Here is a 25,217-nt window from a genome sequence, read left to right as displayed (position 1 = left end):
TGTATAAATCTTTTATCAACTTGGACTAAAGTGGATTTCTAAGTCGTGAAGAAGGGTAAAAGCTTTTCGAGCAAAGCTTCGTTCGAATTCGCGAAACACGAACAACTACCGTCGAATGTTTTCGTTTGTCACGCAGCCAGACATAGAAAGAAGTTTATGACGTGATATTTATAGAAATATATCTTAGCATTCCGTGTTTAGAAAATCATCTGTGATCGAAGATTTAAACGAATAAACGACTCGTTATAATTTTGTGTGCCGAATGCGAAATCTAACCAGTAAAAATAAACCAGAGCGATTTTGATAGCAATAAAATTGCCTATCTTTCAAAGAATACGACGATACAACGTGATGGTAGACAAATGAAATAAAAGCGAAACAGAGCAAGCCTATAGCTATGCAATTCGTATGTGACATGGTGTTGCAGAGGGGATTAAACGATGCTTAATTACAGCAAACTCGATACCGATAAGACCTAAACCAATGTTTTGTTACAAACTGGGAAATCTGTATTTTACGGGTACTGCCACGTTCCAACTGATCAGCCCGCTGTTCCAGGCATTTCATTAATATGCAGTTCGATTTTGACGTATCGTGCCCCTAATAATTGATACGTGTCAAAAAAAAAGGACTTTGTATTTCAACGTGGAATAGGCGTATCGATAGCAAAGGTTATAGCGAATATAATTTCCTGCGAATATTTATAAAGCATAATGTTCTATGTATGAATAAAAGATAGAAAATATGTATCGTCAATTTCAAACGTTTACGTTTTACTGCACGCGCGATACGATGTTTTATCGGGCAGAATATACGACCGGATGAAAATGTTTAATTCGTTTCATCGTTCAGTGAAAGCCGATCAATGTCTATCGCGATTCTAAATCGCATACCGTATCGAAGCTAACGTTTAACGTTTCTTAATAAACTCCGTGTACATCACATGCGTAGGTAAATCGATATAAGGAAGAAACTGCGACGGAATTTTAATTCCCCTTGGAAGAACAGTCGCGTACGCACGACGCTCATTTTCCTAACATCGATACGATAAAGCGATACAACGTGAATGGTTTCCTCGTTATAAATAAAAATCCAATCTCGAAAGAAACGCGGCGTGCGCGCGGAGCAGAGCGAAGATAAAAATCGCGACGAATCTTCCGCTTCCCTTGCTTCTACGCCCCGGCTTCGTCTGAAAATTCCTGTATCGATCGAAGGACTTTAAACGAGCTTTTAAACGGATGGACAGGCTCAACGGCTGCCAGAGGATCAAGTACGCGCGAGCGTGTCACGATCGCGCAACACCACGGACGCACCATGGAGAATAATTAGAAAAAGAGCAAGACGCGGAGAACGCGGCAGAAGAAGAAAACACGCGGATCGGAGAAGCCTTGTTGCGGGTCGACGACCCGAAAACGTCCAGCGACGATTCGATCGTGAGATTAATCCGTCGAATGTAATTGGAAGGTCGCAAGCATATCACAAGCTCGGAGATTTACGAGCACGTGTGTCCCACACAAGTGATTCGTGCTTTTGTTTTTGTAGAGAGAATGTTAGCAGTATACGACGAAAAAGACTATTTCGGGGTCGAAGGAACCACCGCGAAGTTCCAACGAATAATACCACGCGAGCGATACATTCAACCGGGATCGATCATCAATCTTCGTCAGCTTCGAACGTTCCTTTCGTTGGATCATCTCTGGCAAATATGCAGGAGATCGAGCGAGATTTGCGAGAGTTTCGTCGCGATTAAACGACCGGTGATATTTCATTTCGGCTGATAGATAAAACCAACGATCGGAATCATTTCCCCGTTTCCCGTTATGCTGCGAGCCTCTAACTTTTGTAACTCGCGCTTTGAACGCTTTCGCTTTGGCCGTTTGCGATACGAGTTGTTTCCAGCAAAGGATCTAATTTCAATTAACGCTTTCGCTATCGGCATCCCTTTTTTCCGTTCGATGTTTATCGCAACGACGGCATTCGCTTACGCGAACTGATTTTTCCAGACTATTTTAAGACGTTTTCGCGTTAGCTATCTAATAGACGTAGAAATGAGTTGCTTCCGACGAATTTATTTTTATTTCGCCAAAAAATCGGGAAGAAGCTTGTCCCTATACTTAGTATACGCAATTGTGCTTCGTGAAAATTCAAAACACGTAGCCATTCTATATTTTATTACGAAAGCATTTTCAAACGGAGAAATTCGAGTGGTTCGCTGTGGTCGCCTATTCGCGTAAGAATTCTACTTTTAAATGAACGTTGATGACTCCAAGAGAAAAACACGATAAATCGCGCTTCTTATTTTCAGCGTGGAAGCAGATTTAAAGCTCGATACGTTGCCAATCTCGCGTTATCAAAGTTACCCGTATATTTAGTTGTTCCTCAGCTCGAAAATTTTCAAAACGTTGCCGGTGGCAACAAATTTTTGAGATAGTCTCTTTGTAAAGCTAAGTTCGACGCTTGGACAAAGTATCGATTTTAACAAAGCAGAAACGTAGCTAGCGAAGAATAGAAACAAGAAGAGGGAAGAAAGAATTACACGCGGCGTTATCGTAAATTCCTGTAGGTTGCCGCAATGAATGCAAGTTGCAACTGGAAACGGATTACCGCGGCCGCAACGACAAAGCCCTCTTTTATTTGTAGTTTCCAACGTTGGCGCGTTGATCATCGGGGCGATATCAAGTTGCTGGATCGGGTGTTGCGGCTTGGAAAGCTCCAGCTTACGAAGATTTTCCAGGACAATGAGGGCTTCGTAGGATCACCGCTCACGGCGTTGTAGTCGCCGGATCCATCGGAAGCACGTGGTGGTGGCAGAGGTCGCTTCTAAGACTTGCGAGCTTTCAAACTGCGAGCAGTCAGTCGCCAGCCGACCGAGCTGCACGAGTCGTGAGTTATGTTGTCGTGTTTTGTCGCAGGAGATATCGTCCTCGTAATACCGTGACAGCTTTTGAAACCGCGAACTGTGCATCGTTGTCGGTAAGTTTAACAACAAAAGTAAAACTTTATTCGTTGAATTGCCTGAACTTTGTCGGACGATTAAATTCAAATAATTTTGGTCGCACGAGAATCACTTCGTGACGGGAAAAATGTTACATTTCGTGTCTAGTTGATCGGAGAAATTCGTATTTTCCAGCGGCTTTTATTCGTAATTCGCTGGATGTGTTCGAGCTAAACGTTTACACGTAGAAATCGCCGGAATTAAAATCACACGGAGAAATGATCGGCTTCTTCTTTTGTAAATTAGCGCGACGGATGTCATTCAACCAACTTTTGGGAAAGTTTCCAACTTTTCGTATGGAGAACTTGTTTGCGCGGGAAAGCTGAGAGATTTTAAAGATAGCCATGCCCTGTCGTATTCGCTTAGAAAGTTTTAACTCCGGCGGAAGAATCGGAAGACTGAAGCTTCAGCGAACTTTCTTTTCGCGACTTACCCTTTCCACGCAATGCAAGTTTCTTTTTTTTTCATGAAACCATATCGATGGGTAATAGTATCGTAATAATATCGAAGAATTTATTAATTTCACCATCGTCTGTTTCGACAACATATAATCTCATCGTATCGACAGCGTCTAAAGAATTCTGCGAAGAATCAACAGCGATAAAATAATCGCTGTCCGCGTACACGATCTTCTAAATATCTGGCGATAATTTAACCAACCAAGGACACGGTGTCTTAGCTAGAAATGTGAAATTCTTGCATGTGGTCCACTTCGATGGCCAGAGACAATAGTTCAGCCGTCTGGGTGTTCGAGTCTCGTTTGGCTGCTACAAGGAGACTCCGCTACCTCTCGTTACAATCGCAGTTTACATTCAACATGTATACGATAATATTCGTGCGGTGACCGTGCATCTTTCGCGGGGAGATCGATACGCGGCTCGAGTCCCTAGCGTTGACTAATTACGTGACTTCTTTTTGTTCGCGCGACGCTCGTTATGCGGTAGCTAATTAGTTTCCTGAACGGTGTCTGGGAGGAGAAAAAAGAAATGCTCGGGACATCTTAACTCGTGATAATTATGACGTATGTGGTGTCAGGGAGCTGGAGATTGAGAAAGCGGCGGAAAGACGCGGTGCGCGACGAACGTTGACGCGGTTCATGAGCACGCGCCAACTTAAATAGAAACCTCGAAAACTCGTCTAACGACCGGTCGTCTCATCAAACACTTCAGCAAGCCTTGTCAAAGGCTACACGAGGCCAGCAACGACGCTATTCAATAACAACGCAGCTGGGCGCTCGTGAATTTAATCCTTCGTTGCCAGTCGCGATATTTCGAATAAAAGTGACGGCGGAAATGTGGTCTGAAAATTGCGCGCGTATCAGGAGGCGCAGCAACTCGCGAGATCTTTACAATAATTTCCTTGGCGCGATAAAGAAAGTTTCGATTGTCCTGATCGGGTCGTCCCGGCGCAGTTTAAACGGACTGCTTGGCAAAGTTGCAACGATTGTTTGATTTCGATTTTCCTTTTTGCTTGTTTTCGCTTGCTCCTTGCTTTTGTTCCGCGGAATTGAATACGCCTGCGACTTGTTACGTTAGCGCGGATCTTGTTAGCGCGAAGAACTGCGACGGTACAGCGGATGAAATTGCGAACGTCGTTCGGACAATAATCGATGATTTCTGATCTTTGATTTTTCACCTTTCGTAGCCACTCGATTTCCATTTACGATCTCTTATCGTTAATGTCAATCGTATATAAGTTAATCTTTGTATTTTGTATTTGTGTTTTGTATTTTTGTATTCTGTAATTGTACTTTAGTCCGATAGTCCACGTCTTAAAACATACGCAGCAACGATGAGCAAAACCGGTACGTGACTTTGTAAATGACGAAAGAACGAAAAATAGTTACGTAGTTTCAGAGACGTTTAATCAAACATCTTGTATCCTTTTATTCTCCTGTGTTCCTCATTCTAATAATTTCATCTTATTTCGTTCGAGGTTAAGAAAATTCGTGGTACGATGTTGATGGATAAGTTTGTGCAGTTTGATATGAAAGTGAAGTTTGATGTTTCTCGTTACTTACAGTGTATGTGCCATTTACTTTCAGGATGCGCAATATGCACAAATATTCAGCTAGGAACGAACATTACGCTAATGTATTTGATACATCTCCCGAAGACATGCTTTTTGTCGCAAAAACCAACGGGCTATAATTCATCTGGTTACTCGTATTTTTCGGTAGTAGATCTTCGACATTTTATTGGACCTTTATTCCCTCGTAGATTCGCTTCTAAAGGACTCGTACAAAGAATAATTCATTAACCCGGAAATATGAATTACGCTATTGCAAAGCTGTTCGCGGTATTAAACACGATCTTTCATGCCTAGAACATTATGTTTCTCACGGCGTGAACGGAAAATTCCGTTAAAAAATTATTCTAACTCGTAAGACGCGTGACACCTTTTCCACAGCTTTCTTATAAAACTTTGTCATTTATTGAATTGGCAACTAAATGATTGCAGATTTTGTCGATACCATCTAATGACACAATCCGCAATCGCTTAGTTGCCGATCCAATATATCCTACCGGAAATATGCGAAAGAACGTGATCGGTACGAAAGACGAACGCGTCGTTAAGAATGGTCCGTGAACACAAACCATAGAAGTCTGTTGCGAGCTACTAGGCTGGGTCGTTCGATAATCCATACACATTTTCATATAGCTGATATCGAATTCGGATATCCTGATTATCCGCGCGAATTCGCGGCCTAAAAATTACCGTTCGTCGAAGCTCGAAAAATCTAGAAATAGAGAGAGAGACGGAGAGCGAGAGAGGGGCACTTAGGTTCGATAGAATGGCCGCAATTTGAAAACCACCTCATTAAAATTCCTTTTTTTTTTCCCCGAAGAACAAAAGGCATTTTTCATTACGTGTTCGATACGTGCACGGTGTCGAAATTGAATCTTCGTCTAAAACGTCGTACGTTCGCTCGGGATTACCATAGAATTAGAGTTCGATAGACTTCGACAAAGTTTCAGAAAAACAAGGCCAGCAATTTCCTTCTCCGCCGGATAAAATGCCAGCGCTCTCTTCCGTTTATAAAGCTTTTCACGATGTTCGAGAACATCCACAAACAGAATTCAATTCACCCTTCAGAAGCAATTTGTCGCATAAACACGGAAACGGAAATAGAGAAGATCGGAGATGGGTCGACGATGACCCCGCTTTCTGTCCCCGGGCAAATGTAAATCGCCACCACGTTGCAACGAACCGCCAACCATTCGGCATTTTCTTAACGTTCCTGACAGGATGTCGCGCCTTTGCCAGATTCCCAGTATGCAGAATGCTAATTGTTCCTTTAACAAAGGCTGCAAGCTCGTGCCGTTCCGCTTCCATGCTTGTCCATTCCAGGTTACCACCGACCTGAGAATAGCTTCTGCGTCGGGAGTCGCTTCTCCTTAGCTCCTCTCGTATCCTTTCGTGGCAATTTGCACGTGAAATATTTCGTCCGCGAACGATCGACGCGTTATTCCATGGTTTAATTCATCGAAGAATCGAAGAATTTTTTTATATGCGTATCTTCAAGTAATATCGTCGGACTACGGATTTTTACGCGTTTACGTGCGTTTAAAGGTTGAAAAACGCACAGAATGCGCGTAATGCGGCAAAATATGCGAAATATGCAACGCGTAGTATACTTGTTACGATATTCGGTGTGGAAGACAAACTTCTGTCTGGATTTCATTTTTTTTTTAATTACATTCGTAAAAAAGATATGAACTCGCGGAAATTCTATTGCATAAATTGCACGCTCTAATTGTGATCAACAAACGACGGATGCATCTAATTCCTTTTGATACATGTATATAAATCGTTACTATGAAAAACTATAAGAATAGAATAAAATTGAATGAAATATTGGATAAAAATATACTCTTTTGTCCCGTGGATCTTCTGTTCGAAAATTCTTTGATATTCTATTTGGAACGGTACAATGGAAAACTTCCGGAATCCGCGTAATTTTCCCGTACGTGGTTAAACTTACAGCGATTCCGCGATCAAAATCCGCATGTAATATTAATAGGGTCTTTTTAATAAGCCGCTAATAGCGAATGTAGTTTTTGAAAATATTCCACCAAACTTTCGCATCGTTAAAATTGCAAAATATGTTATAATAGAGGACGAAGAATTTTTTAAACGTTCGAGAATTATAAAGTTAAATTATGTTAAAGAACGTTTCACAGGACTATTAATTACAAAAATAAAAAGGTGGTAAGATTGAGCTATATTTCTGCTAACAGCGCTGACTTGCAGCTTTCCGCGTTTAGCATATGAAGACGATAAAATACTACATATACGTATACATGTACATGCATATACATGTACATATACATATACAAATAGAGAGAGCACAGCGCAGTTAACATTGTTACTGAAATCGCATCCTGAATTTTTCAAACAAATTTCCTAGAAAATGGAATTTCTTACCGAGTGATTCGACTTTCCATATGAATCAGCCAGGTAAAATTATCATAAGCATCTAATTAGGAAGTGAATTATAAAAAAAACTACTATGTAAATGTAATTATTCAGCCATAGAAATTCGAAGGATCGAGATATCTAAATTTCACAGGTCTCGAGTGCCCCCGCAAGTGATCAATCGATTCGAGCCATTATCTCCAAGTTATATACTAAAATTATAGTTCACACGCTTTATGTCGAAACTTTATGCCAATTTCTTCGATCGATCGTAAATGCGATCGATAATCTCATTGCACGTGAAATTCTCAAGTACGCGGTTTAAACGATCGGCAAATCGAAACGATATGAACGAAGGAAGTCAGGTTCCTTTGCGTCGATCGTCCGAGTTTCAACTATATGTTTCTTCTTTTTTCCCCGTATCCTTTCGAAGGAAGTCGAGAAATTTGAATGTCACGAACCGTTCTGAAAAATGATGGCGCGGTGAACTGGTCGATCCTTTGACACGCGAGCCTCGCGTTTCATCTGGAACGCGACGCTGATTTCAATAAGACTTTATGAGTTTTATGGTCGAGGTGGCAAGATCAAGTGTCAAAGGGGAATTTCTGAAACCGAGTTTTCTCGGACCAAGCGAAGAATTACGTCTGGAAACGTCTGCAATACGCTGCAGAGGTTCGATAGGTTCGATCAGCTGAAGCACACACGTGGCAGTAGACAGCGAACGGACGCGTTATTTCGATAATCGATTCCACGCGCCATGTCGAATAATGGTTTACACGATCGGTGATCCATCTTACTCCGGTCTAGCATGTAAACGACTCGGTACAGCGAACGGAGCTCGTAAGCCGTCCGTTCAATTTCCATCGAACCTGTACATCGGCAGGAATAGAGTCGAGCTTGACAAACGTGTCAACGTGAACGGCGCAATCCAACCTGACGATTTCCCTCCACGTAGAATCACGTGGAATCCATGATCGTATCGACCGAGATACCGATACCGATACGAATTTCGATCATCGGACACGTTACTTTATTGATCGAATAATTAAACATCGGGCCCCCCTGCCCGATTTAGGTCACCGATGAGAAGCATCGAAGCAATCGATATTACGAGCCAAGGGATCAGCATTAAATCGTTTAAGATTACTGGGATATTTTGCGCTATTAATCCTCGGTCAGAGGTCCTTGTAATTTCTCATTTGCTATCCCCTACGTTCTTAAAGTTATGCCAGGTATTTCATAATTGTGTTCACCATCTCTTTTTCAAGTGAAATATGAAGTCTCTGCATAATAAATTTCGCTCTCGGGTGATTTGGAATTTAGGTAATTTAAGAAGGAATCAACGTTAATTTGAAACCACGAATGATAAAATATCGGACAAAGTAGACGTTTGATTATCAAAATACCGATTTTAAGAGAACCATCGTCCATCGGAACGTCGATTAATGAAAAGCTTGGAAATGGTCCTGTGTAAGGGAGATTGGAAACAAGAATTGCGGAAGATTATTGTTAAAGAAGCTTCACAGTATTTTATACCTTTTTTTATATTCGGGGCTTTCCACGAGATGTTAAAATGAAGCTCATATAACGCAGCATAGAGTTGCATAAACATTTGCCTCAGCTTTTTTTTATTTACTTCAACAAACTCGCGAGAATGTTTTTCATTTTAAACGAACTGTTTGTTGACCTCGAAATCTCATTTGCTTGTTTGAAAATGAGCGAGAAATGGCGGAGGAGTACGGAAAGGGAGTAAACATGTTGCAAATTGCTTATTTTAAACGACTTTAACCTATCAAGATCTTCGTTCAAATATTAAAACGGTCAAAAATATACGGAGATTTTATACAAGGTGTGCATGAGACTCGATTAATTTAGATTTATGTTAATAAATAATATTGCGACTAATTACGTTGGTGTTTTCGTACGAATCGTCCAGTTTCCGGGGAATTATATGAGTTTTTAGGTATCGAAGTTTTAAAGTACGTAAAGGATTGGCAGAAAATGCTGCTGACGAACTTAAAAAAGTTAAATTACTGGAACAGGTAAAGAGCCCAAGGTATAGAAAAATAGCTTCTATAGAAGAATTTTACGGGAAATTGGTACAAAATATCAGTAAAATAGTACGAATATAAAAGTATATTTTAACGATGGTTCCGCTGAAATTTTAAATACTTAAAAATGTTTAATATTCCTCCGTACTTGGTACATTAGTACGTGAAAATTATCTGGACGCTCGATATCGCATTCTGGAAATCACTTTCAGTACAAGTGTATTCATATAACATGCTAAATCCTGTTTCATCAGCAAATTACAAAATGCACATTTTAAATCTTTTCTCATTTTTATTCGGATACCAAAGCTTTCTACCCTATCGATCACTAAAGTTTCAAACTTTTATCAATTTCATTTTCCATTAATCGCAAGACTGTTTATGTAACATTTGTTTAAACACGCAAAGTACAGAAACTATAATAGATCGTAGAACTGTTTCAATGTCGAATATCGGTCTTGCTATTAGGTTGTCCGAAGAGTGTCTTTCTTTCGCAAACGCGTTTTTTACAACAGTGCACCTTTATACGAACGTGAAACCAAGTCTGTGAAATGTCGCGGTGTTTATCTCAACGGAACAAAGTGGATCGTACGTAACTCGACAAAATATAAAAATATAAAACAAAAAGCGTTGTGCGTCTATTATTCCCTGATAAAACGAAAGCTTCTCGGACAACTTAATATTATCCCGTTTTATGATATAAATACTAGGTGTTTTCGAGTTTACAACCCACTTTAAATTTATTTTCTCCATTTAATAGTAGTCGTTTTAATCCAACTTCTTTATTTTAAGGCGTACTTAAAATACGATGCAGGAAGCAAGCTTTTTTCTTCGTAGCATAATTTATATCATTCTTGTTAACAGAGCGCTGCTCTTGCTTTAATATTATATGCTGCAGCGTTGTCTACTCTTCAACGTTGAAATTAGTAGAATATAATTTCGGTATTTTGAAATAAATCCCACGTAAAGTTTCAGACGAGTTTCGATCGAAACAGACAGTCGAATAAAATTAAAATAAAATGGAATCCTGTCTTAGCAAACGTTTTCAAATTGACGAAACGCGATATAGCACCTAGGTATTACAATATTATGTTGAATATTCAGAAACACGTATCTCAGTCGCTATCGTATACTGTTGCGAACCAACAAGTAGTACAAGTCAAGCGATGATCAGACACAATGGTAGTATTCATTTTCCAGCCGAATTCGCTTCAAATTCATATTATTCATACACTTTCGCGATAATTACTAACACGTTGTTCCGTTATCGATCAACCGAAATAATATTCACGTTACAACATTCTGCGTTTTATGCAAAATTTCAACTTTCCTGTATTTCTTAACGTCTTTGATTCGGTTTATTTAGATTTCACGGTTCTTGTTAATTTTGCCAAAAACCATTGACAGAACAATGATACGCGTGGATAAAATAAAGAAAACCGCTTTGCAAGCGATCAAAGCAGTCAGATGCAATCAATTGGAATTGGTTGTGATGGGTTGCTTACTTCCAAATGATATATCGAGTGGGCTTTGATTGGCGTTACCTTGATCATCTTCTAATCTATCGTTGGCTCGTACACAGCCATCAATCGATCTGTTACGTGGTTTGGTATAATGAACGCTTTTGATACTGTTTATCGACGGCCAGCGTTCCACTTCAACGTCGATACTCTAACAATTAAATACCATAGCAAATATATGTTGTGATAATGGCGCTATTAATTGTCCGAATATGCTATTGAGGACTAGATATATATACTAAATTAATACCAAGCTGCAGATGTATTTCAAATCTGTAAAATAAATGCTATTATACATCGTGTTTCACCTTATTTCTCTTTATCATATTTTTCCCAACGACGTTCTATACACGTAAAATCGTATAATGGAAACGGAAGTACGATTCTTCCGTTTGCTCCAATGTGCCAAATTGAAATCGAAAAAATACAGTCGATATATCTGTTTTCAAATGCTGCATTTATGCATGTGCATGGCTCAATCAAAAAAAAAAGAAAAAAAAGAGGTGAAATTTCACGGAGATACCTTTACTCGATTTATTTTCGTTATTTTCATTTATTCAACTACTATTACGGATACAATGTATTTTACAAAAATATTGCCAATATTCATTAAAACATAATTGAGGGAAAACCGGGAATGCTGAAATAATTTTGTTACGAGTGTTGCAATTCTGCGTAATAAATATTCAATTATGTTACTCAAATTTAAACATAAAACGCATGTGAAAACACGTGTGTAGAAACTCCTCAACCGTTTCGTTGTAATCTCGCGTGAAATATGTTACGTTAACATTTCATTAAAAACACTCCAATAATGTACGATCGCTTGCACCGAAGAGTCTATTCCATTCCATTTCCATTAAGAATGCATTCGGACAAAAATTTCGTTATGTATTCCTGCGGACAAAGAAATAAGCTGTATATTCTTGCGAAGACAATTTGTGCCGTCCTTGGCAACACACGTTTCTTATTTCTTCCGTTCTACAGATTTCTGGAGGTGCCAAAAAATGCCACGGGCCACGTGTGTAGAACAATACACCTTCGAGTTATAGGAAGGTGAACGAAACGTTCTTCCCACCATGAAATTGCGTTAAACTTTAACGTATTCCGTTCGAAAAGCGAGGAAATATATCGCGGAAGGCACTTCACTTTTTTCAGCCTTTTTCTTTATATTCGCGCGATAACCCGAGCCAGTGTTTCATCATCCGTAGGAAGTCGGTCTGCCAATAAACTATTTCCGTCCGGCGTGCCGGCGTAAGATTAACTTCACGTGCTACGTTAACACTGGAATAGGTCAATGGCATTTAGAAATAACGATAGAACTGAAAAAAGGCTAGCGCGTTCTTCCTCGGCGTTTTTCGTTTCCCACGAGTTTCTAGCGTAACCAAATTGTACCGAAAAATGGTTGGTTTCTCATAAAAACAACGTATTGGGTTGGCAACTAAGTGATTGCGGATTTTGTCAATAGGTGATAATATTGACAATCATTTATTGGCAATCATTTAGTTGCCAACCCAATATCACGATCAATGTGCGAACAGTGCTTTTGAAAATCATGTTTTAGAGGAGGATTCGTCTAATACGTAATTGCGAATTCCATTCTGCATTTACAGTAACGAACAGAAAGATTGCCAAATTATTTTATAAGCGTGCTAAATTTTCTATTAAACGTTTTGAAATATCGTATCGGCAACGGTAATATATGCTTGGATATATGGACATTACATTGGTTCGTTACTCTTGCCACATATAATTTCATTTTGTAAAATTATGGTGCCCTTTCGTGCCATTTATCTCTCAAATTTATTAATTTCGCCCGCTATTGCGCATCTAACGAAGGCGGTGGCCATCTTCTTACACGTGACTCGAGTATTTTGCATTTCGCATCTCGTGATACAAATATGTGTCACGTACTACTGAAACTCGTGTTACTTGAAATTTACGTAGAACAGTGTCTCGTGTTCATCGCCGTACGTTTAATTCTGAGTTATTACTGTACGTAAGTGCAGCAATGCCTTATGATGAAAGCGTACGAAGGAACAAGATGAAGATTTATCGTTCTTATCAGTCCCGAAATAACATTCACCGATGACTAATATGCCTTAGATTTATGTTATTTCCCCGCTATATAGGTTAAGTAGGGAATTATGCACTTACGTGTTTGGTAAAACGAGAGATTTTAAATTAACGTGACACACTCAACAGTAGAACTATCGACGATTTTCCATCATAATTCAAATTTACGTGGCGTGAAGAAAATAATCAAGTACGTTCGCTGAACAACGAATTTTTGCACATTTATGAGAAATTTAATGCTGGAGAAATGTGTACTCCATAGTACACCTGTGAATACAGTACCTGTTACAGTATTTGGTAAACTAAACAAATGCTAAAACCCTGTCTAGGTCCTATTCTTCTAGTTGCGTTCATAAGAACGTAAATCTGCGTAGATATCCGAAGTCTGATAATCACGTTTTTATTTCGCTCAAAAGTGCTAATATTATTTTGACGAAGAAATCTGTTACGACCGTTCGCGGAGAGACGCGTCAGCGAGAGGCGTAAATTCTCGCTACGATTCTGATAATCGACGCCGCGAATTAGTCGTTCCCCTGTTTCGATTAGGATAACAGAGGTGGATAAAATCAAACGATTTTAACACTGAATTAACAGGATTAATATAAACTTGTATATTTAACAATATTTAAAATTATAATGAACACGTGACAAATGATTTAAAGGATGATACAGTTAGTTTGTTACAGTAATTCGACCCAACTTTATTATATTTCTCGATGTATTTGTTAGACTAAGCGACCTGGATTTTACTCGTCTGAACCTCTCGATACATTCCGTTTGAATCCTCAAACGATACTGACTGCTCTTCGAATTTTTCCTTTATCTTGTCTGGAAGACGACCCCCACGACGCTCGCGTCTCGCAACTGTTCGCGCCTATGATCACGTATGCCACTTTCTTTGTGTAAAACAGAGGACTGAAGGCGAATCGATGTTTCTAGAACTCGCTGCTTGACGACAGCTATGCGCTTGTCACGACCGACACACTTCAAATCCGATGAACCGATGACGGAGTGCCTAACAAAGTGCCTAATGAGCCATCGATATCCCAACGGTCCTTCTGCCGAATGTTCGAGAAGAAGGCGTGCGTGCAACGGTCGCGGACGCCTAAGAAACGCGTGAATAATGGGGATATCGAGGGGTGACAAAGGAAAAAGAAACAGATCCTATCGAAAGTCAAACTGTAAGAGCTTCGGTCTTGGAAAGTCACGGCTGGAGTTCAGAGGCAAATTGTAATTAGCGTAAACCAAGTGTTAAAAAATAAATTCTCTTTTTATTATTTTTTCTTATTTTTTATTTTTGTTTTCATCTTCGATTTCTTTTTTTTTATTTTACGTGACACGCTTATCGCTACTTTGGATATACTTCGCCGGTCATGTAAGACGATCTGTCTGCGACACTGTAGTACCCAGGAAGACGGTTAGGAACCCGGCCTATGGTAAGCCTCGGGGCGTAACAAAATCCTTAATAAGTAACGCGTCGATATTCTGACGTCGAAAGAAACTAATTTTGCCGATTTACAACGAAACAAATAGAAAGAAAATCCTACTGACGTTTCTGTAGATAGTGTCGGAAGAAGAGAATCGTAGAACACAGAACGTTCGTAAAAATATCGTTGGCTACTTAAGGATCCAACTTCGCGCTTTGTTCGTTTCATCGAACAACGAAATCATACGTAATCGTAAATGTGAAGTAGCCGTTTGCTTCCTGTAGGAACACGAACGGATGAACACGAACCGAGGCTTAATAATTCGAGGTCGCGTTAAAATTTTCACGAAGTTCAACGAAGCGATACCGCTTGCAAAACTTTGCTGCGGCAGACCGCGCGTCGGGGAGTTTCGGTGCATCTTTTATTACGTGGGGGAAATCAAAGACGTAAACAATTTATTTTCCTAGCCCGTGCATCTGCCACGGTGCAAATCTATGCATTCTGAATTCATCCGGCATATCTTTGACACGTACGACCGCCAAGTAGCAGCGTTCGGTTGTTGAAGTTGCTATTGCTGACGCGTGATTTCATCGTACGTAGAGGGAAATTTCTGGCCAACGCGATGCTACAATACAAACGCGAAAAATGATACGCCTTAGGCCATGCGAAAAGAATAGCGCGTGCCTCTTGTTGCGTGTAGACGGAAAGCGAAGAGAAAGAGCAGCGCGAATATCGCGGCAAAAAAAAATGCATTTCCTCTATCTTCGTTTCTATTTGTTCGCTAATGGAAACTGGAGACGTTGAGAAATGTGTGCAAAAAGGATATTACGGAATATATACCGCGAAATTTATGTGTAAGATCATTTCTAATTTTATTTCCATTGTCTTAGAAGGAACGTTTTAAGAAAGAATTTGTTCTTCGTAGAATATGAATATGTAGAGCGATCGCAAAAAGTATTTGATTTGCAAATGACGAGTAGTTTAACCCGTTAAAGACCGGATAACGATATAATCTGTATAACGCGATCTATCGAATCTGGCCATTAATTCTCGTCACGAAGCACAAGACAGAAAGTTGATCGGACGAAATCGTTCGTTGATGAAAAGCGTAGCTTTAAAGAGCGGAGTCGCGCGATTACAGGGCGAGGATCAACGTTCGAAATTGTAGTAAGCGCGTGGCTGTGAAATTTAACGCGGCCAGTTAACCCCGTTCAGACTCATTAATTATAGGCGTGGAGTTGCATTGGCCAGGGAGGCACGCGACACGCAGACAATCTAATTGAAAACAACAAACGTTAAACAGCCATTCGGGCTTGAAAAGATAACACGGCGTCGATGCGGTTGTTGGCCAGAGTTGTCAACTGCAACCCTGTCAACTTGCCGGGCAATGAGAGAGAAACTGTTGGTTAATTAGAATACCGTTTAGCCGATAATCAAAAGGGAAATTAACGATTACTTCGACGACGTTTAATCAATGGAAATTAGATCGGTAATAAATCACGTAACGTTAAAAGCGGTGAAATACGTCTACCGTGAAACGACACGCTCCGAGATTTGAGATATTTTGCAGTGAAAACCCATAACGAGAATATATGGGACGTAAAAGCTGAACGTTGTGACTTATGGAAGCTATACTTTTATTAAACTCTGCGTTGACGACTTGGTTGGATCGATCAACGTTGATATGACATTTGCTTGGCATTCATTTGGATAAGTCAACGATGATATGACGTTTGCTTAGCATTCGTTCGAATAAAACAACGATCACACGATATTTGTTTAATAGCATCAATTTCAAAGTGGCCGAACGATACTCGAAACTCTTGAAAGCTGACAATTTATTCAAAGCATTCGTCTGTTTCAAATTGTTGCTTCACGCGTTGCTTTTCGATACCTGCGTGGTTTCCCCTCGAATCGTTTTTCACATTTTATTTTTTTCAACAAATACTTCAATATACGCATATACCGATTTTTCATTCGTTTAACCGAGATACCGTTGATTCGTGCATTTGTTCCGATTTTTCGTTTAATCATAGACCGTTTCGATTTTGCCTTAGTTTTCTCATGTTCAAGTTTTATCTTTGGTTGAAACCAGAAATAAAATCATATGTTGTTAATTATCGAAACCGTTAAATTGTAGATTATTATAATTCTGTTAAATTGTAGATTATTCGGTTATCTGTGACAACAGACGCGATATCGAAAATTGATATTTCTACGGAAAACATTCGGAATGTAACAATTTGCTAATAATATGCAAACTGTGTTTTCCGTAACGTCGTATTGTCTTTATCGCAAATATTGTTACGAACGACCTAGTATCTCGTAATTAGTTTCTACCAATAATTAACTTTGGGGGCCGTATGACTTACAATCAATCTATTATACAGTACATAAATCTGTTCTTCAATATTAATCAGCGAAAAGCCTGAAGGTATATTTTCTATATATTAAAAAGAATAGCGGCAGAGGCAGACAGACAGATAGACAAAGAGTATGTGTATATGTAAGCTTCATATTCATCTTTAGAGGAACAATAATATTTGCCTTTACATATAACAAACGCAACAAAAGCGATTCAGCGAAAATCACTTTTTCGCTCTTGTCAAAATTTTCGAGTGTTTTGAGACGACTAACGTATCAAAAGCTGTCGGTAGAAAAAAAGTTATAGTTTTGAAGTATTGAATTCAATTCTGAAATCGAAGTTTGTCTGTACCGTAGAATTTTATTCAAAAACTTTGCTGAATAATGTATTTTAAAACAAAGTATACCTGATCGATTCTATTGGCAAAAAATTGTTAAATTTATATCGTTTACAACCTGAAACAAAGATCAACGATGTTTAAACTTCATATGTGTCTTGCCATGGAAAAGTCCATGGCGCGTTGAATATCTTTTCACGCGTGATCTACACAGAGTGGCGTTGTTTGGCCAAACATAATCCAGCGGAATAAAAGTGCTGCTCTTACCGCGATACAAAATAGAGAAAAGCTTCGCAGAAGGCGACTGATGAACTACAGTCCCTCGAAATGAAAACTGCACACTCATCAGGATCAAGCCGTGGCTGGCCGCGTGTACGTGTGTGCCGGATTAAAAAAATAAATAGGCTTTCGGTGGAGCCAATAGAAAGAGATCGAAATTACTTGCAAGCCAGCGATATCGAAGCAAGGCGAGTGGAAAGGTCAAAAGAAAAATGATCGAACGTAGCGAAGTAGAACGCTGGCGTTTTACAAACGTTGTTTACCTTCAATTTCAGCCGAGCTGATATGCAACACACAATTGGAAATAGTTCTCATGAAAATTTAAATTTATCGGACCTCTGATACAAGAATGCATGACCCTTTTTCCTCCTTTTCTTTTATCGTTACGCGCACCAAGCAAGCAATATACCCAGCCGTGTACCATATACACGCGGAAACGGATTTCAACGAAACTTCAAACAAGGAAACGTGCAACATAAATTTACTCAGCGAAAAGAACAATGAGTGGATTCTTCTTAGCGTTTTACCGAATGCAAGCGTATCTGACGTGGAAAATGGAATATATTAGCAATAATTTTCGATATACTTCTTGATAACAAGAGAAATATAAACGTTCTTCCAATCGAATGGTTTTTAGATCGTGGTATGTGTGAGTAGAAATAAAATTCTCTTTAAAAAAAGAAGCGACGCGTATTATTACGAATCGCGATTCTCGATGATGATAAGCCGATTAAAAATATTAGATCAGCAAAGCAATGCATCAAGATAATGCCAGTTAGAATATTTGATTAAAAAAAAAAAAATGAAAAATTAATTTTGTATTACGTATTTGTATAAATAAGCGAGTAACCTACTAACTCAGACGTGATTTAATCATTTGACTCGCGTTCATACAATTTTTCAATGTCCCTGACATATTCCGCATACGCCCGTCGACAAAATGATACGTGTAAAGCAGTGATTATGCATTTACACTGTGCCACCACCTTCGTCTACCTATTTTTATAACAAGTGTTGTAACAAAGTATCGATTCTCGGGTAAATAGGAGGACGTTACAATCTTCCAGGTAATTTACATTAATGCGCTTAGCTGCAAAATCTTGTTACCTCGTTGACATGATCATGTCTATGAAGTTATCTTGTCTATGTAAGGAACAATTCGCAAACTTCCACGATACTTTATGATATCAAAGTGACGCACTAAACACACTCGCGATTCGACTGATCGATACTTTCGCAGATGTTTAAGATTCGTAAAAATTTCTTGGTTTTTATTGAACAAGTTGCATAGTACGTTACAACATTAATGTCCATTCGTTCGTTCGTTCTCTGCTCATTCTTAGATTTACGAGACACAAATAAATCGTGCTCGTTATCGGATCGTCGATAAATTATTACTCGAGTCATAGGTTACCAAACACACTCGTGCAAGATTCGAGAAACATGCATCGAGATTTCAAATGCTAAAACAACTTCACCGCTCCTTGTAGCTAACAAAAGTATTCTAATTTATATTCGCTTTTCGTGTTCCGGTAATCCATTCATTACGTGTTCGTAGGTAATTCCATATGCGTTTAAGCGTGATACATGATCCGTATTGCATCGTTCGTGAAAAATCCTCTCGCTAGACTTGCGTCATATTTCTTGTTTAGCACGCGTGCCACGCTTGCACATATGCTAACTATAACATACAGATACGTAATACCGGAGAGTGAGACAATTATCCGAGACTTTGTGGTTATAAGAAGTCTACCGGTGATGACTCTAACAGACGATGCATAGTTTCATGAGAAGCGACATGACACCCTTGATTTAATTACGTACGAAGAGAAGTTTAATAATATTTGTATACTTTACTAGAATGTTGTTACCGTGGCTGATGCTAAATATTTAAAAAGAGGAGCCACGTCGACCCTGTCAGAAGTTTCATTAGAGAAGGAGAAGAAGAAAATAGCGTAACAACTGAAAGATATCTAAGAAAAATCATTCGTGACCCCAGTTATATTCAAGAAAAATGGCGGTATGCCGTGCGCCGGTATTACCTGTAATAGAGACGTTTTTTCTCAATGGAACGGAAAAGGTGTCCGTGAAAAATATATGAACGAAAAGCGGGAGGAAAATTATAGTTTGGCCGTACACTGTATGCTCCTATTTATGCTTTCCTTCCTAACTTCCTGAATATATCATCGTAGAAGCTGAGTATACTTTTTAACGTTAATAAAATGTAGATATCCAAAGTACTTTACAACAATATTAATTTAACGATTCGCAGCAACAAGGAGGTATGTAGCTGCGATATTCGAATCGTGTTTAGCGAAAGAAAGACAACGGTGTAGGTTCCATGTTCAGAAACACAAAAATTTATTTTATTAAATTTACTAAAAATTACTAATAATTACTAAAAGAACAACGTTGTAGGTTCCACGTTCGGAAACACAAAAGTTTACTATTACGAATATTGCTTGACTGCGAATTTGTAGGACGTGTGAAAAAATATTTGAATTTTAATTAATTTCTGTTGATTTACTCGAATTACTAAAAAATGGAGCTGCCTCACTATTACAGCAACTTCTTCAACCAATACGTTGAGGAAAATATTAGGTTGGTATGATCACTAGTTCCTACATGCAAAGTTGGTACGACTTCTAACGACGTTCTTTTGTTTTGGCGTCCGCCACGTGTTAATTATCTGAGTGTATCTGGTGTGTTCATATGGCCGTACATGGTGGTGAAATACAGGATATAAAAACTGAATCTGTGCGAATCAATTAAATATCTAACTCCAAAACCTATTTAATAACACATCAAATACTATTATCTACCGTATTTTATTTTGTATACGGAAAAACGTATCTTACAAATTTCATTGATATCGACGTACATATGTCATCGTAACTAAATTCAGGCGGCTGTTATATGTACAAAGCGAAATTACTCGGAACATTAACCTCGACAAACGTATGTATCGAGGTCGATGAAATCGGTGAGGTTTATTGAAAAAATATAATTCACTTCAGAAATTCATCGAAACCTGCGAATCATAATCGTAACGATTTTCTTCGTTTCGCGTGTGCCGTGTTATCGCAAACTACCATATCTCATCGTAATTCCTTCTCGCAATCCAGCGCGAAAACATTTATCCATCAAACAGAATCTGCCCTTCGAAGATTGCACACGATGGTTTCCATTCGATCACACTGCTAATCAATCGGTCCAAGGTCCCTTACATAATTCCAATAAAAAGGGAAAAAGCGACCAGTAGTGCTTTTTCCTCTTTTGCAAGGTAAAAATGGCTCGCACGTTGTGGCTGGCGTGTACTCGGTGATCCCTGCTATAAATTCGCTGGATTACGAACTGCTAGGTGATGGCGTTGGTGAATGTTGGGGCAAGGTTTCGCCTCGCCACCTCTCGCAGGTTAGTTTCAGGAAATACGGGCCGGGCACACTTTGTCTTCGGTTAAATGACACCGGAATTGACCGGAGCCAACCTTTTAAAGCAGTATCCGATAAACGAAACTCGAACGAACAAAGGCGCATAGCAAGGCCCCGAACGATCGGCCACAATGAGAAGGCAGCGGTAAAAATCGTTGCTGCTTTTTGCCTTTGTGCCCTCGGCTCGTTGTTTCCTTTCATTCCATGCCGTTTTGTTTAGAAGGTTTCACGAGTTTAATATTTACGCATGAAACGTTTCCCAAGCGCTTTTATACGTTCCGCTGCGCCGTTTAACAGAGCTGCAAAGAACGCGATAACTCGACCAGCTAAACCAGAAGTTACAGCCGAACTTTGATAATGACTTTGTTTTAAAACTCGCGCGCTACAGTTGATGAATATTAGGTGTTATTGGAAGCGCGATGGAGTACTCGCCGTCAACTTCTCCTTTGCCATTTTTTTCTCTATCAATCTTTTCTCTTTCATTGTCTTCATCCGCTAAGAATCGAAATTTCCTCGCTGGGTATATTACTTTGCAATTATTTTTATTTCCATATTTCATCGAGCATTAGAAACGTTATTTTAATAGTTTTGTTACGCGGATCGAAACATTCTGTCGCTACGTTTTACTCGGAATTTTTACGTCAACGATTTCGATCAAAAGCCTACTCGCTTGTTTCACATTGTCGCGAAATTTTCTGATTGCGTGAGACGCGGTACAAAGAGGTCTTACGACGCTTGTACGTCGTAAAATTATTACCGTTCGATTTTCCAAGACGTTATATCGTTAGACGCTCGATTTTCCCACGCACGAAATTATGATCGAACGATCGAATTACAGTGGCACCAGGTAAATGGCGTGCAAGACTTATTCAGGTTTCTTCATCACGAAGTATAATTCGCAGCTTTGGAAACGAAGTGACAATTTCACGCTGGCACACGTACACAGAAAGACGAAACGGTATCGAACCTATCGATATCAGTTGTCGCGGTCTCGTTTCCGAATTATGAAATTCGAAACTCGATGCAGGGTGGTAGTTGGTTAACCGTATGCAATCGTTATAATCAAGAACGGTGGAGGCTGGTAGCTCTTCGTGTAGCCATTTAGGATCGTTGTATGGGCGCACACCGAAACCCGACTCAAAGTTACGGTCTGCTGTTAATAATTACATTAAATAGACATGCAGAGACCGTACCTCGCGCTTCCCTTGGGCCACCCTCCTGGAATTGAGTTTTTAATTAAACGCGCACCACTCATCGGTCAGCTCGCGGTCTGGATTAACGAATTTATTGGGAAATCGTGTTATCCTTCGCGCGTCAATGCTCTCTAATTAGGCTGTAGCCTTAGAGTGTCTGAATTTCGTCACACAGATTCTCAGATTTCGGATTAAACTGTGACAACACTGTGTATTCGGGGTTTGATAAATTCCTATCGAAGGTTAATGAAACAAGAAGATCTCGCTTTTCCAAGTAATACGAATTGTTGAAGTAACTACTTCAAGAAAAACTCTACATCTTTATTTATGTATATCCGTGACCTAGAGACTGCCATTACGCAGAAGTATTCTAAATACGAAGCGCTGCGTATTATTGTACCCTTGAGTATACACTATGTTTTGGGTTGCAAGGTCTAGGAACAAAGGAACTAATAAACAGATTTCTATTTATGTTCCCTGTAGCCTCTAGCCCAAGCTATAAGGTTAACTCTTTTGGTAATGTCCTTCTGGTATAAATATATGAACGTGCTCATTATCATTCCATTGTCCAGTAACACTAAGAGAGTAAGGATCTGAATCAGCATAAACTTATACCTTTAATTATTTCAATATACTTTTCTATTACAAATTCATCCTCTCGTTCTTCAATCAGTTAACCTCAACCTCAACGCGAGTAAACTCTAATTTTTTCCCCTTTTTGGCAGCTATTTTTTATAGAAGGTTGTTTTAAACAAAAGATTGCTTAGTGCTGGAAGAACCATAGAATATTTTATAAACTTTCTTCTTGGAATATATGTCGACGTTTCTCGTAATCTAAACGTTAAATGTACGTAAACGTGAATCTCTGACAGGAAAACTTTGGAATCCTACACTTCTAGGATGAAAACGTAGGGATAAAAGGAAATGTAATGAAAAATGAACGATAAAACCTACGTCAAATATTATCGACGAACAAATAGATATGACAGTCTCGTAATAATTAATTATTAAAATTATCGAATGAAAGATCAAGGTGAAGACGACGATGGTGACGGAGGAGCTGATATAAAATAAAATCCTCTGCAAGCTGCCAATTTGTATCGCGTGACTGTGGAAAGAATCGGTAATCCGTGCACGTAGCACGAAATGCATCCTGAAATTGTAGCACAGTGGTCTGTGGTTCGAGTTGGGGCATTCTCGATAGACCGTCGGTGAATGGGTGCATCGCAAATGTCCATTTTTATTATTTTGTTCGACCATCTGACCGAAGTGGCTCGATATCGCGATGTACTTACACGCCGAGAAGATACGTTCCCGATGCTAGCGGAACATGAAAGGGAATTTTTACGAGCAATCTCGGATCGTGCATAAAAGTAATATATTTCTGTGTACTTACGCGTTCTATGAGAAATCGACTACAGAGTGCTACAGGGAATGATGAATAAATTGAATTATTTGCCAGACAGAAGTCTCTTATATCTATAGGCAAATGTTACTTTTACTATTTTTATTGGAAATATCGACAACTTGAGAATATTACCTGCAGCGGCACACGAACTAGAGAACAATTTGAATCATGTTGTTGTTTTGCCTCGGAGTATCAACATCGTTAGGACATACATAATGCAATGATAAATAAACTCCGGGTAAAACAATGTGGCTGCTACGTGCAACCGTCAAACAAAGACGAATTTTAATTTTCCTGCACTCCCCCGACCAGTATAAATAAACGAACGCGATCGTAGGATGGTCACTAGGTTGCAGTTTTTCAGTCTCAGTCTTTTATTTTTTATTAGCGATTTTATTAGCGAATCAGTTACTACCGAGCGTCTTAGCGAACATTCTCTGTATCTATTAATTATTTTTAAATATACAGGTTGGTTGGTAACTGGTGGTACAAGCGGAAAGGGGGTGATTCTACGCGAAAAAAGAAGTCGAAAATATACAATAAAAATTTTTCCTTCGAGGCTTTGTTTTCGAGAAAATCGACTTTGAATTTTCGCTCGGTACGCGTGCGGTACGTTATAACGGATCTCACTGTAGATCGTTGTCTCGATGGAAAAATTAAAAAAAAATTTTATTCTATGTTTCCGACTTCTTTTTTCACGTAGAATCATCCCCTTTCCGCTTGTACCACCATTTATCAACCACCCTGTATTTGACGGTTTCAACATCGAGTTATCTCGTCATTTAAACAACAACTCAACCAACCATCCTCTACATATCTATATTATGCTGCCTAATGTCTATAGAAATTTAACATCTATCTCCAGCCATGTGAAATAATTATTTTTCATCTGCAAAGAAGATGTGAGAAGTCAGGATTCTCGTTCGTCGTTCGCTAGTGACAAATTGCAAAAGCTAGAGAGATCTGCTTGAAACAAAAATTCGCGAGCAACGAGCTGTTTCGCTCTTTCTTCCGAAACGAACGTGCCAAATTTATGTCCGACATCGGTGAACAGCAGCAGAGCAGCAGTAGTTGCGTGCAATCTGGCGCCATGAAAATCAGTTGGCCAAACACACGGTTTAAATGACCGTAATGCGCGTCCAGCTGTCCGCGAGATTCAATTAAACGAATGTCGGAATGCATACCGCGAAACGATTGTTTCGAAGGCGGGGCGGGCGTCCTATCGTCGCGCGTGATCACGTTTAACGGAACAAGGGTAGAAAGAATCCTGTTCATTTGCATTCATCGACGAGTTTGCAGTCACGAGATGCATATTGGAATGGTAAAAGCGGATCGTGTAGCTTGCAGCTCGAGCGTCGACATTAGCACCGTGAACACGTACATTATAGATTTCTGTTTAACAAGATCTTTGTTGCGCGCGTTTAAAATTGAAATTCACGCAGCAAACTTCTTCCGACTAAATAAAACAGGTTTGTTATAGACGCGCGCGAGACAAAGAGCGCGTTGCTTTTTCAAGGTAAAGAAACTAGACAAGCTAATAATTAGTCGTTTCAACGTTAACGCGTCGATCGTCGAACAAATTTGCTTTGCCTTTCTCACAGAGGTAAAATGCAGTTCCTTTTTCGAGCCAAGTCAAATTGATCGATTCATTTTCTGTGAAGCTCTCAATATCGTGAATCAGACAGGCGATTGGAACTTCAAATCTTAAGAGACAAA

The 25,217-nt window shown here is 39.4% G+C and overlaps 1 protein-coding gene across 1 annotated transcript in view; it reads left to right on the top strand.

Annotated features, from left to right (window-relative positions):
• The first annotated feature begins 2,834 nt into the window (after nucleotides 1–2,834).
• LOC126864129 (zwei Ig domain protein zig-8-like) overlaps nucleotides 2,835–25,217 on the top strand; it is a 108,914-nt gene continuing 86,531 nt past the window's right edge. Inside the window, exon 1 of the mRNA XM_050615122.1 lies at nucleotides 2,835–2,973. The gene's annotated coding sequence lies outside the window, so the exon portion shown is untranslated. The remainder of the gene's footprint in view (nucleotides 2,974–25,217) is intronic.

Source organism: Bombus huntii, chromosome 3 (assembly GCF_024542735.1).
Source record: "Bombus huntii isolate Logan2020A chromosome 3, iyBomHunt1.1, whole genome shotgun sequence".
Taxonomy (NCBI): domain Eukaryota; kingdom Metazoa; phylum Arthropoda; class Insecta; order Hymenoptera; family Apidae; genus Bombus; species Bombus huntii.
The sequence above is the reverse complement of the archived record's forward strand: the minus strand, read 5'-3'. Positions and strand labels throughout refer to the sequence as shown.